The sequence below is a fragment of the Strigops habroptila genome, chromosome 1 (genome assembly GCF_004027225.2).
Source record: "Strigops habroptila isolate Jane chromosome 1, bStrHab1.2.pri, whole genome shotgun sequence".
NCBI lineage: Eukaryota > Metazoa > Chordata > Aves > Psittaciformes > Psittacidae > Strigops > Strigops habroptila.
The window spans coordinates 107,307,841-107,320,684 of NC_044277.2; positions in this window are offsets into that span (position 1 = coordinate 107,307,841).

Sequence of the window (12,844 nt, forward strand, 5' to 3'; positions counted from 1 at the left end):
CCACAAATAACTATCCTGCAGAAGTTTTCTCAATAAAATAATGTTGAAATGTTTTTTACTAAAAGATATTTAAGCAAAAGAAAATAACAACAGAATTTTATCTAATACAGTCTAATTTCTAAGAAAGTACTTAATTGCTAAGGCTGAAAAAGAATTTGTTTGCATGTTATTATTTCTCATAGTGTTTGTCAATAGGTATAATTTCCAGTCTGTCCAGGATTAGGAAAATATTGGAAAATTAAGCAGAACCCATTTTTGCTGTGATTCCTTCTAGAGGACCGATATCTACACATTCTGTGATCTTTTGAAAAAGCTGGAGCTCTTGAAAGTACATAAAAACATACCGATTTTATTGAAACCTGCATACTCTTTGAAGACAGTTGGAAAACACGCTTTTTTCCCACTATGATAAAAACAGACCAGGCAGTTGATACTTCAAGAAGAAGTAAAAGCATAGAAATATCACTTCCATGACAATTCGTATTTTGTTTCTTTAAAACAAAACCAACTAACCAACTTCTCTGAACATTCCGATCCTTCTATAAACTAAAGCTGTTTGGAGACTATCAACAGGTCTTTCAATTTAAAATGTAGTTTTCAGCAAATCAGGGTTCTACAGGATACTTCTAATGAAACACTTCACTGGAGAAACTGTTAAAAAAAAAAAATCAGTTAACTGAATCAAAATATTTAATTTGGGGTCAATTTAAGACTGCAACTGAGCTAGATATGATCAGTGGTACTTTGATTTCAGGTGTTTCAAATCTCCCTTCTTAAGTGCTTCAATGCCTCATGGATAAGCCAAACAAGGAAGCCTGACCCAGGGACAAGACTGGGGGCCCTGTTGCGGAGCAACAGCTCGGCAATTTCCCTCTTTGGCATTATGGGCATATTAGGATCTGAAGATACAACTTCTAGCATCAGGAGTAGGAAAACCTTCTCTCTGCCCTCAGGCTGACAAATCTGGCAGTTCGGGCTGATAAAGTTCAGTGTTACCTTAAAAAAATATTTTTTAATGTTTCAGCATTTTGCCTGCTTAAAAAATGATCTTTTTTTAAATGTTCTATTCCATTAAAACATCCTCATTTTTCATTTTTGTTTTGATATGGAGCAAAAAACAAATGTTGAAATATGAGAAGCTCCCATAAGAAAAAAATTGCAAATGTTGAACATTTGCAATTTCAAAAATTGCAATTGAACAATTGCAATTTCAAAAAACCTCTTCAAGGAACACTGCTGCAATTAAGGAGTAAAAGAGGGGGAAAAAGTATAGAGGCAGAATCATCCCAAAATATCATTTATTTCTTTGTTCTGTTAGCGTCTGTAAAACATAACTTCAGTATCTATACTGCACTTAAGAGTTTTAATCCAGTGATCACACAAAACGAATGGCTCAAGAAGGTAAAAATAGCAGCTATAAGGCATCTAACAGCCATATTGCACTTGGGAGCAATTTGAGATTTCTTATTCTTCAAGCAAAAGCTCATAATAATTGTTCAAAAAACCTACATACAACAGCCAAAGATGAGAAAAACAACAGCCACTTTCTGTCACTGTAGTAACTTTTGGTGAACAGTTAAATGTATATTTTCTCTTGCATTATCCTTAAAGAAAGTGATAAATACATATTTATGTTCTTATTTTAGAAGAACAAACCTGTTCTGATAGTTAGAAGACTCAAGGAACTGTTCTGTTTTAAACTGCGTATCCAGATAACTAGAAGTACTATTAAAAGGAACAAAGACGCTTACCTATGTAAAATATGTACCGAAAAAAATGTCTCACCTTCTTCCTTCAAAGAGGCTTTCAAAAGTTACGCTTCTTTAAACTGTGTGACTTCAAGGTTACAAAATATTAATGGATCTTCCTGGAGCTGTATTGCCTTTCTCATCAATACTATTATCTTTTGTTTGCTTATCTCCACACCTATTTTTTTAAGACTTTGTTCATTTGTGAAGGTAAACAAAGGCAAGGGAAAAATGGGTTCAGCTGAGGTTACAATATCCATCAATCTGGTATAAGATCATGATAAATCAACAAAATATACACCTACTGTACCTCTTTCTACTTTATTCAATTACATATTTTCTGAGTGCACTATGGAGATATTTTGTCTTTAAACTCTTACAATTAATTCTTACAATTTAATTTTCCCTCTCACACAGATGTCACACAATGGTGCAGTTTTATTATTTCACACCCATTTAAGGAAAAAAAAAATCTATTATTTTCTTCTGAAAATTATACTTATATTTCTTTATGCGCAAAATACAGTACCCCAGATTAGTAGCTCACAAATTCTCATAAACTGAATAGGAATGGATATCACCAGCACTCACGTAAAACCTCCACGTTACACAAGTGCTGCAGAAAACATAATGAATGGCACACATCTTTCTAGAACAGTGCTACCATACAGAACTGCTATGCAGTCTTAAATCGCTGCCTTCTGCAGCAGGGAACAGGTGAAGTGACAGTATTGCTTAGGTGGGTAGAATGATCCAGTTCTACAACCCCTATTACTTGAAATGTGACTTGAAATGTGCTTTCTGTCTTGATGTAAGGTCTTTCCATTCACACTTTCTCCTCTGTACTGAAATCCAAAGTACAATGCAAAGGCATGAGTCTTTTCTGCTACCAGAGTTAGTTACAGACTTTCCATAGCTATGGGAACCCAGCAGGAGCACTTTAATATAGACTAGAGACTTCTGGCCAGAATACAGTTCCAAAAAAAACCCCAACATTTAATCTAATCTAGTGTATTTTATGCCCACACTGGCAAGAAATACTTAGCACTGTATTAGCAGTTTTCTAGCAAAAATCCACTTCATTTTGTTTCTTACAAAATATTAGTTACTTGGGGCCTAATGAGCAAATACTAGCAGAAGTTTTGATTCACAATTACTGTGACTATACTTTGTTTGTGTACATCTGCTCCTACAATATTTGTTCACTTCACAATTGTTCTATTATTAGTCAGAATACCCTCAGGACTGCAAGTCTCTTGTCTCCATCAGTCTATTGGGAAACACAGGCATTATGTGGGGGACGCTCTTTCTGCTTACTTGCTTTTGCTCTAGTCAAAAGTTTCTTAGGAGCAAACCATAAAAATACATACACATACCATAGAGATTAGACCAAAATCTGTCTCTTGGAGTGAAAAGTAGCAGTTGCCGATGAAAAGAGGGTAAGAATGGGACAATGCACCATGACACACACCTTTGCATGACCTTCCTGTTTGCCAGCTACCCTCCACTGTCAGGCAGCCCTCGGATCCCTGAGGCCTCACACCAACCTAGAGAGTGAATCCATCAATAGAGATGCATCCCTCAGCAGATGCACAGATAAAAGGAATCATCGCTCCCTTAATATTTTAAAGCCTTATATAATGGAATAGCAAAATGTTACTGCAGGTAAGACTCTTAAAACCAAAATTCACTAGCTGAAATCATCCTTTTCATCTTTGTACCACTTGACTACTATTTGATAATTAATTCCACAAATACCATATATGACTTTGAAGAAATTCTTACTGTGAAATCTGGAAAAGATTCAATCATTAAGGATGCTAAAGCTTTTTAATTGAATCTGAAAAATATTACTTCACTGTTGCTACAGTAACGTCTTCTTAATAAGCCCTTTAAACTTAAGCACTGCCTATAAGAGAGTTCTAGGTCAAGTTAAAAAGCAGAGACAAGCTCTTCAGAAAAATAAATTTTATATTCAGCATGAGTAAGAATGAAAGAGAAAAGGTGAACTCAAGTTTTTAGCTATTTTTATAATGGCTTCTCACTTGCTGTGGTCTGTCCCACTTTCTTTCCCCTTAGCCACTCAGTAGTCTCTTCTGAGGAGAGAATTCTCAGTTGCCTCTAAGAGAAAATTCCTAATAATTTTTTATCCTATAGCAACTTACCATCTTCACTTTTTTTAAAAAAAAGCTTAGATTTGCAAAAAGATATATTTGCAGATATAAGTTTGCACCTCCTGAGATGAGACCAAGAATAAAAAGCTATTTTCAATTTGTCACATATGGAGAGTACAGATAATATATGAACTGAGAAATTGCAGAGTGAATAAAAAATTCATTCATGAGGCACCTGGGGATTATAACAGGAATTTGTATTTATTTGCTCTATGATACCTATGATATGATGATTTGCATGTGGTATCTGGTGTTCTCTAGATCAGAGAGAACACCATCTAAAGATCAGGGTCATTCTTCTGGGGGAGAGTTCGCAACATGCATAGTGGGGAACATCTTTGGAAAAGGAGGAACAACCTCTTTCAGTTTTCATGCAATTGTAAAGCATCGGTTAGTGGATTACGGGTTTAAACTTAAACACGGGAAGTTCAGGATAGATATGAGGAAGAAGTTCTTTATTGTGAGGGTGGTGAGGCACTGGAACAGGTTGCCCAAAGAAGTGGCAAATGCTCCATCCCTGGCAGTGTTCAAGGCCAGGTTGGACAGAGTCTTGGGTGACATGGTCTAGTGTGAGGGGTCCTTGCCCATGGTGGGGGGCCGGAACTACATGATCTTAAGGTCCTTTCCAACCATAACTATTCTATGAGTCTATGATTATTGGCACCAATCCAGTTTCAGAGAAATATTCACTTCATTTGCACCTTCTCAGATGTAGTTTTTTACAGTTCTTCCCAGATGTCACCAGATACATACTCATTGGAGGAGAATGAAAACCAAAGCTCCTAACTCATCCAAAAGTGGTATGTCATATCAATTTTAAAAAAGTAAATGAAACACAAAGTATTGTTATTGCAGAAGGCGTTCCAAATAGCTGATTCAAAGTAATTTGATGAATTCCTATCTAGTTTCATTTTTAAAACCCTGTTCTAATTATCTTATTTGGAAATGAGAGAGATTCTTTAAGTAACCCTAAAAACGTACACAAGTGACAGCACTACGCAGTTTGTTATTACAGATTTTTCTAGTGTGTGAAATTTTGATGTCATTAAAGTGCTCAATTACCAAAGAAATGAGTGAAATAAAACTCCTGATTCTACAAAGATTCAAGGTACAATCAAAACTGCTGTGACCTACTTTTTCCCCTGCTGAAAGCAAAGGGTGAACAGTCCTGTTTATTAACTGACAACAGTACTTACCTATAGTTAGGCACATGATTAAGTATTCGCATTGGTAATTGGAACCAAAATTAAACAGACTTAATCACAGCTTTCAGGTAATAAACTATTACAGAAACAGCTCTCCTGTGATTTATGACGTGAAAAAAATATCACCATAATACCTGACATACATTATTCACAAATGAAATGTGACTAAAAATAGGTTATGAATATAATGTAAAATACTGCAGAATACTTCTTAACTAGTGTTAAGAAACTACAGAAATTAATGAGATTAATGAAGTTAATCTATTTCCAACAGAGCTGCCAGTTCACTGATTTTTTTACTTATAAAGACTAGCAAAAAGAAATGTTGTACACTGAGTCCAACATAACAGACATTATTATAGTACACTAACTTCCAACTTGCCACATTTAAGGGCTATTTATTCCTGACACTCTTTCTCTCCCTCTTTTTTCTGCTTTTGTGTTTGCCATCGTACCTGGTCTCTATCAGCATTTATTGTTTTCATTTATACACATTTGTATAATTAATTTCTGAAACTTTATAACAAAGTTACGTATTTTATCTAACATGTATCCAGGAAGCGTCATATTTGCAGTCTGTAAATTGAGTTTTTGGTTTCTTTTACAAACTGGCATTTAGTTGACATCTGCACAACTGGGAAGGACTTTCCAAAGGTAACATGGCAATGGTGAAGCTGGTCAGAGTTCTGTTACCACAGCTGACAAGAGCTGGAGTCTGGAAGGTGGAAAAAAATCCCAGGTATGAATGATTCTTCACTCAGCAGAAACCACAGTAGAAAAGTAGATTCTTAACCTCAAGTCAGTACCCATTTTGAGGGAAGAAAGCTGACCAAAAATAAGATGTCTCTAGGAAATTTCAATAAACATTCTGATAATTAGATTAATCTGACAGTCTGGTGAAGAAAAAACAGGATTACAGGTGTAAGAATGTTATGTGAACTTTTCTGCACCTTTTTCTTTGTATAATAGCTGTTTTACTGAACTCTACATAGAGTAAAACACTTGCTTTCTTTCCATTTGTAGACGAACACTGTCCAACACCAAGGAGTGACTTTGGTGTGGCTGGCAAACTACAGAACACAAGGCCCTCCGCTTTCCAAAGAGTGACAATCCCAAATAAAGTAATGCACCCAACACTCACACCCCATTCTACAGGGTAAGGGTTATAAGATGATAAACCACCAAACTCCATCCTCTGGCAAGAAGAATTCTCTCGACCGAGAGTATGTTTGTCAAATAGCAGGAAAACATGGGAGCTCCCGAGCCAAGGTTTTCTTCCAGACTGCAACAGAGATAATGGAAAATTGACTAGAAAGAAAATGTTCAAATATTTATTTCCTAATACTGTGTCTTAAATAGAGCTAAACATATTCTATGAAACCAGCTCTAAGCTAGCCCTATTCAAATATTCGATGCTTTAAATCACCCCAAACCCAGGAGTCCTGGACTAGTATCAGTGACATCAGAAGGAACTGAACCTGCAACTGTTCTTATTTACACCAGGCACAAAAGCAACTTCAGGAAAACTGGTGAAGCTATTAATGAAAGGTTGTATTTCATACACTTCTGTCGATAGCAGAGTCTCCTTGTGCAGTGATGACTTTCACCTAAAAGCAAGTTGGTGTTATTCTGATAATGGATGGCCAAACAGAATGATAATGAATGACACGAAGCCCATCCTGTTGAAAAAGTGTTAGGTTTCCAAACATATGTACACCCAAATTCAGATTTTGGCAGCTTAATGCAGAGGCTTAGGTGAGGCTCATCCCACCTTCACATGCACTATTCTCTCTTGCATGAACCGCCCCAAACTGCAAGTTAAGAGAAAGAAGCACAGCCATGCCTCTTGTAACAACCTGCTTAGCCACCCCACCGCTTGGGTAGCTGATCATTTCAGAGCTCTTCTCTATCTGCTAAACTATGAAAATAGTTCCACAATCTGAAGATGATAAAGTAATGTCCTAAAATTCTCTCAAGTAATTCTTCAATTAAGAAAGTTTGACAACTGGGTGTGATCAGCCCCTTCATTCAAGCTGAATCAGATCCTTCATAAAAGCTGTGTGTTCTACTTTCTAAAAGCCATTTGACAGCTGTTTATTCTCAAGCCTGCGTGGTGTGTCCATTTCCTCCTAGCTTCCCAGTTATTTACTTTCAGATTGTAAACTCATTAGAGCAGGTGTTACTCAGAGAAACAAAAGCAAATGGAGAGAAAAGAAAAAAAAATAGCCCTCAACTGTAGATCTATGTCTTGTTGGGCGGCATAAATCCAAATACATATAGTACTAAAACAACCTTCCCAATCTGCTTTTAAAATGCTATTTAATTATAGCGTTATAAATTTTATACTGTCTAAAAGTGTGAGCGATTGCAGGTTTTAAGATGGAAATTCACCAGAGAGAATCACTTAACTTTGTTTTTTCCTTCAAAAATTTCTGTTTTCATTATTGTTATGCTTATTTTGAATATGCAGTTTTTATAGCTGCCCTTTGGCCTTGGAAATCATCCCCTGCTTGAAATGTATGTTGGTGAATTGTAATTATAAACTGACCTAGTTAACCAAAATAAACCTCCAGATAGGTAGAACTAACAAGAATATTTTAACAACTTTGAAATTTCACTTCATAATTGAGGAACGGCAAAATTGCAGAATATGACCCCAGATTTCAAGGGTAAAAAAACCCACAAAAAACCTTCAGACATTTCTTAAATACAGATCAAGCAAAAAGCAAAAATTTAAAATTAATACCCTGTGCGAAAGAATTTCTTTTGGGTGGTGGTGGGGGGGATATCTCTGTCAACTGTGTCGCTAAGTCCAAGATATGTTCACCTAACTAAATACTTGATGATATTTACCTTGATATCTTGTCTTCATTAATATCCAGGTATCTCTAGAAATTCACGACAGATGTGTAATTCCCACATGTCTCTTTTCCTCTCCATTTTTAGTTCTTTCAGGACATAAGTAAGAAGTGGGACAGTCACTGGTGAAAACAGCCTTCTCCAACAAATGGAAGGAGTTGTTATAATCCACAGGGTGATACCATGAAAGTAAGAAACAGTGTTTAGCTAAGAAGCTGGGATGAGAGGTGAGGCCAGGTCACAGAAGAAGTCTGACATAATATTTTGCTAGTGTAAGTAAGGCATTGCACTGACTACATACTAAGAATACTGAGCTGTGCTACAATCTAGAAAAGGGAGATTTTATGAGTAATAGTTCACTGAAGATATTTCATAGCTAACATCCATCATATCAGATATTAAATAAAGCCAGAATATAAACAGCAAGTATATAGAGTATTCCACAGTCTAAACTAAAATGATAACAAATCATTCTGCCAAGAGACATACGGCATAATGTATACATTCTTTAAAAAACAGAAGACATTCACATTCTTTGGTTGTGACATATCTGCATTAATCAAAGGTTATAATCTTTGATGCCATATTTCTAATCCAACGCTGAAGAGTAAATAGAATTTAATGTCTAACTTACAAACCAATTCTGTAAGAGAGGCTAGGTTAACAGGAGACTATCTTTTATAAGGACACAAGTCAAAGTTTCACGCCATGGAGAGCGCAGGGGCAATTGGGCATGAACTAATCCTATCCCCAAACCCATCTCCTTGTTGTCATTTCATGGATACCAGCACTAATAACAGCACTGGTTTCACTGCTTGTGAGCAAGACTGTGATTGAGATTCCTTTTCTTTTTATTTGTTGTTGTTTCAGCCAAATCAATACCCTTTACAGAGGCAAGATCAAGCAGTCACTGGCAGGAATACCATAAACATATGTTATTGCCAAAAATTCTGAACTGCAAAGCTGCAGCCTGATAATAGTTGAAAAAACACAATTCTTTAACATACAAACTCTTCCGCAGGCCTGAAGATGAGGCATGACCTTCGGTTGTCTGAAACAACTGCTCTGAGTCTAACTAAACTGAATTAACCAGCCAAAAAAAGTTGTAGAGAAAAGGTAGCCCTCCTGGTGCAGAGCAGAATATTAAGAGAATTTATATCTTTAGCCCTTCTAGGACAGCAATAGATAGACAGGTAATTATCTCCTGCAGAATAATAAGAGCAGAAGATTTCTGTGTGCCTGAAATAAAAACTATCTATCAGTTTTTCATCATCCAAGATTGACTTTCATAAGGCATTTTGTAGAATTTCTTGAAGTTCAAACTTGAAAGATCAAATATTAATGGGGGGGGATGTAAAAATGGGGGGTTTACATGTATCTGGGTATTTCCTGGCTTTTGTTGAACTTTGTAAGTTTATTACAACATGTAGTGCATGTTTGGTCTCAGTTGCATTGTTTTCTATGAGAACATCTGGAAGTATATTACATTTTGAGAGACACATATATCTCTGTGCATTACTTTGTACTTGTTGGCTATGATTTCAAGCTTATGTAACCGTCATTGCATGCTGTTAAGCTGTAACTGAAAGACCTTACACCCACCACAACCAGCTGTACTTCCCAAAAAACTTCTAGTTACTGATTTTTACAAGTTAAAATAGCTTGTTTTATCAATGTACTAGTTTGAAGCAAAATAGGTATGCAACGTTAAGCGCTAACTGTCCGTTCAGAGAGACTGTGCATCAACAATCTACGTTTAGTATTTAAGTATGTTTCACCAAAAGAAACTATAGGAGATAACATGGTAAGATGCAGTAATTTACTAAGCTACTTTACTTCTGATGAAATTCCTTCCCAAAAGGAATAAATTCTATAAAGTTAAGCCCCTCTAATCTTTTCAGAAAAAAGTTTCTAGATTTTTTTATGAGCACAGCTGTTCTGAATGGCACAGTGTTATTGGGAAGGCTATAGTGTATTGATGCTATGAAATGGTTGAAATAAAAATAGAGCCCTTCCACTCCCCTCACAAGTAAGGCCTCAAAAACACACATAAGAAAACTCAGTAATCCTATCTACACATTAACCTCCATGCCCTTCGTGCTTTCTCTTGACCGTCTAAAACTAGTAAGTCTTCATGGTTCCTTTCTTTGGCTTTCCAATACCAGACTTCCCTGCCATTTGTCTAGCCTACCTGCAGGCCCCCTGTTCACTTACCTGCTTTTTTCCTTTCACTTGCTCATTCCATCATGCTCATTTCTTCTCTCTCCATTCAGAGGTCACCTTCATTTGCTCGCAATTACCAGAGGGTGATTTTCTGAGACATTTTTTGCCAGCACTATGAATACCCTTCAGCCACCTCACTTGTTTCAGTCCCTCATGTGACAAACCTGCCTCACTACTCACAGGACCTTCCTAAACAGCTTACTTGCAAGACCTATATATCTCAAAGTCATGCTTGTGGTTTTGAAGTAATATAGTAGGTGACCCTCAACCAACCTAACTTTAGTTTAAGCTACTATATTAGTCTCACCTCAGTGGGGAGAGACAGGTCTTCCTCATTCTTCAAATGTACTTAACTCTCCCCAGATTTAACCTGCGCATCTGATTTTTGAATAGCTAAGGTGCACTACCTACCACATGGATATTTACAGCCAGATACTCACCCTAGTCTGGGAAATGTATTAAGACAATACTAAGTGGGCAGCAATAGCTGCATTCAGGGAGACATTTATCTGACCTATGTTAGATATGTACAGTTGGGTAAAATTAATTTAAATTTATAAACCAGACATAGGTTAAAAGCAGCATAGAGTGATTAGCTCAAATAATTACATATCTTTAGATGAATCCCACCCGGTATATTAAGAGAAATAAATCCTTTCTATTCCCAGAGCAGATTCTCATTATCTATACACATTTCCTGACTCCATTTTTGCCACAGGTTTGGCCTAAATGAATGAATGAATATTTTTGTTTTGTGAATCCCTTTTCCTTCTTGCTATCTTGCCCCATTTTCTCATGTCTCACACCGGCCCACTGAGCATCTAAGGTTTGCTGCTGCATTTGACTGTCTCTTCCATGAGAAAAAGTAACTGCACCCAATTTTAAGTTTATATATTCACAGATCATATACAGGTAAGTCACTGATCTCCAATCTCCAGTTCCAATAACTTTACTTCTAAACATTTCATTCCTCATTTCCTCTTTTAAACATCCACATTCCCAACATGCCTCTATTCTTCTGCATCTCTTCTGTTTCCCTCCAAACATCCTCTTCATCTGCATCTTCACTTCCTTATTCTTCATTTGCATCTTCACCTCCTTATTCTTCATTTGCAAACATAAAACTGTTTGACCAGCAACAATATCACTTACTGCCTTCCTAGGTTTACTAATAACGACCATATGGAGCCTAACCAAATACACATCCAGCTCAGCATCCTGTCTTTAACAGAGACTAGTAGTGGACTTTGCCTCTTGGATACTCCCTCCTTTGCCAGTTTTATCATCAAAACCAAATCAATATTTCCTCCCGTCTTTGCTGAATGTGCTGCTAAATCTGCCTGTAAACACCAACACAGATTTTATCAAGACATATACTGGTTTTGTAAGAATAATTTCAGAGAATTTATCTAAACTTTTGGCTACAGTGTAAGTGTAAATGAGCTCAAAATACATATCATTTTCAGGAAGTTGGAATATATACTGCCCTTTGGCTTCCACAGGTCTTCTTATGGATTTGGATACATATGACCAATGGTAATCACCCACATCTGAGCTTGTGTTCTTATGCTCTCTCCAGCCAATGGAAATTTGATCAATGCAGGAGACCTCAACCCCCTGCTTATCAGTGAGCTCCACTCCCCTCAGGGACTGCAGTTGCTCTTTTCTCACCACACTGATGCTCATAAGCACTACTGTTCACTTTAACAAAGTACACAGGCAACTGCCCGTTTATCATTTGCGCATCAACATTAACTACCCTTTGCTATTTCAGCAGACCTGCCCAAAATTTCCAGGATCTAGCAACTAGGAGTAACCCAATTTCCTCTCAGTAGGCTGACTGATAGCATGGTACAATGATGGTGTGGTATGATGAAGTTTTGGGGACTGGTATTCTTCCCTGGTAGCAAAAAAAGAAGGAAGACAAGTAGAAATATCCTCTTTCATCTCACCAAATGCAGAGAAATGTTGGGGTACACTCAGGTAGGAAGCAGAAATGGGCTTATATTACCAAAAACTTGTCTGTTTTCTCTCAATCAGTAAATCAAACTAAAAGAAAACAAATCTCCCTAGAATAACCTTTCTCCCTAGAACAATCTCCTGTGAACAAACTTTACAGCACAGTGCAATGACTTCCTTTTACTGATAGAGAAATAATTCCCTTCCTGTCCATTTGAAACTTTCAACAAAAACAAGTTAGACAGCAAAAAGACACTGTAGAAGAGTCATGGCATGATGGCAAAAACATTAATGCATATTCTTACATTTAATTCAATGGAACTAACAGATAGACATGCCTTGGTCTCAAGCTACTTTCAAGTTGCTTTCTAACATAACTGATTACTCAAGAAACATTTCTAGAATACACAAAAATACTTTTGATGAAGTGAGGCAGGCAGCTTCCTACACTGTATCCTTCATGTTCTGAACACATATCACTGTCTTGATTAAATTATTTTGATGATATTTTTATTTGCTAGTGTTATATCATAAATCACACTCCATCATCAATAATTACATCAAATCAACATGATACCAAAATATCCAAGTGCTTATGAGAAGTTCCAAATTAATGTAACCGGAAAGTTGGGCAATTTTATCTGCTGAACAGATGGTAACACTGTAATTCCCCTAC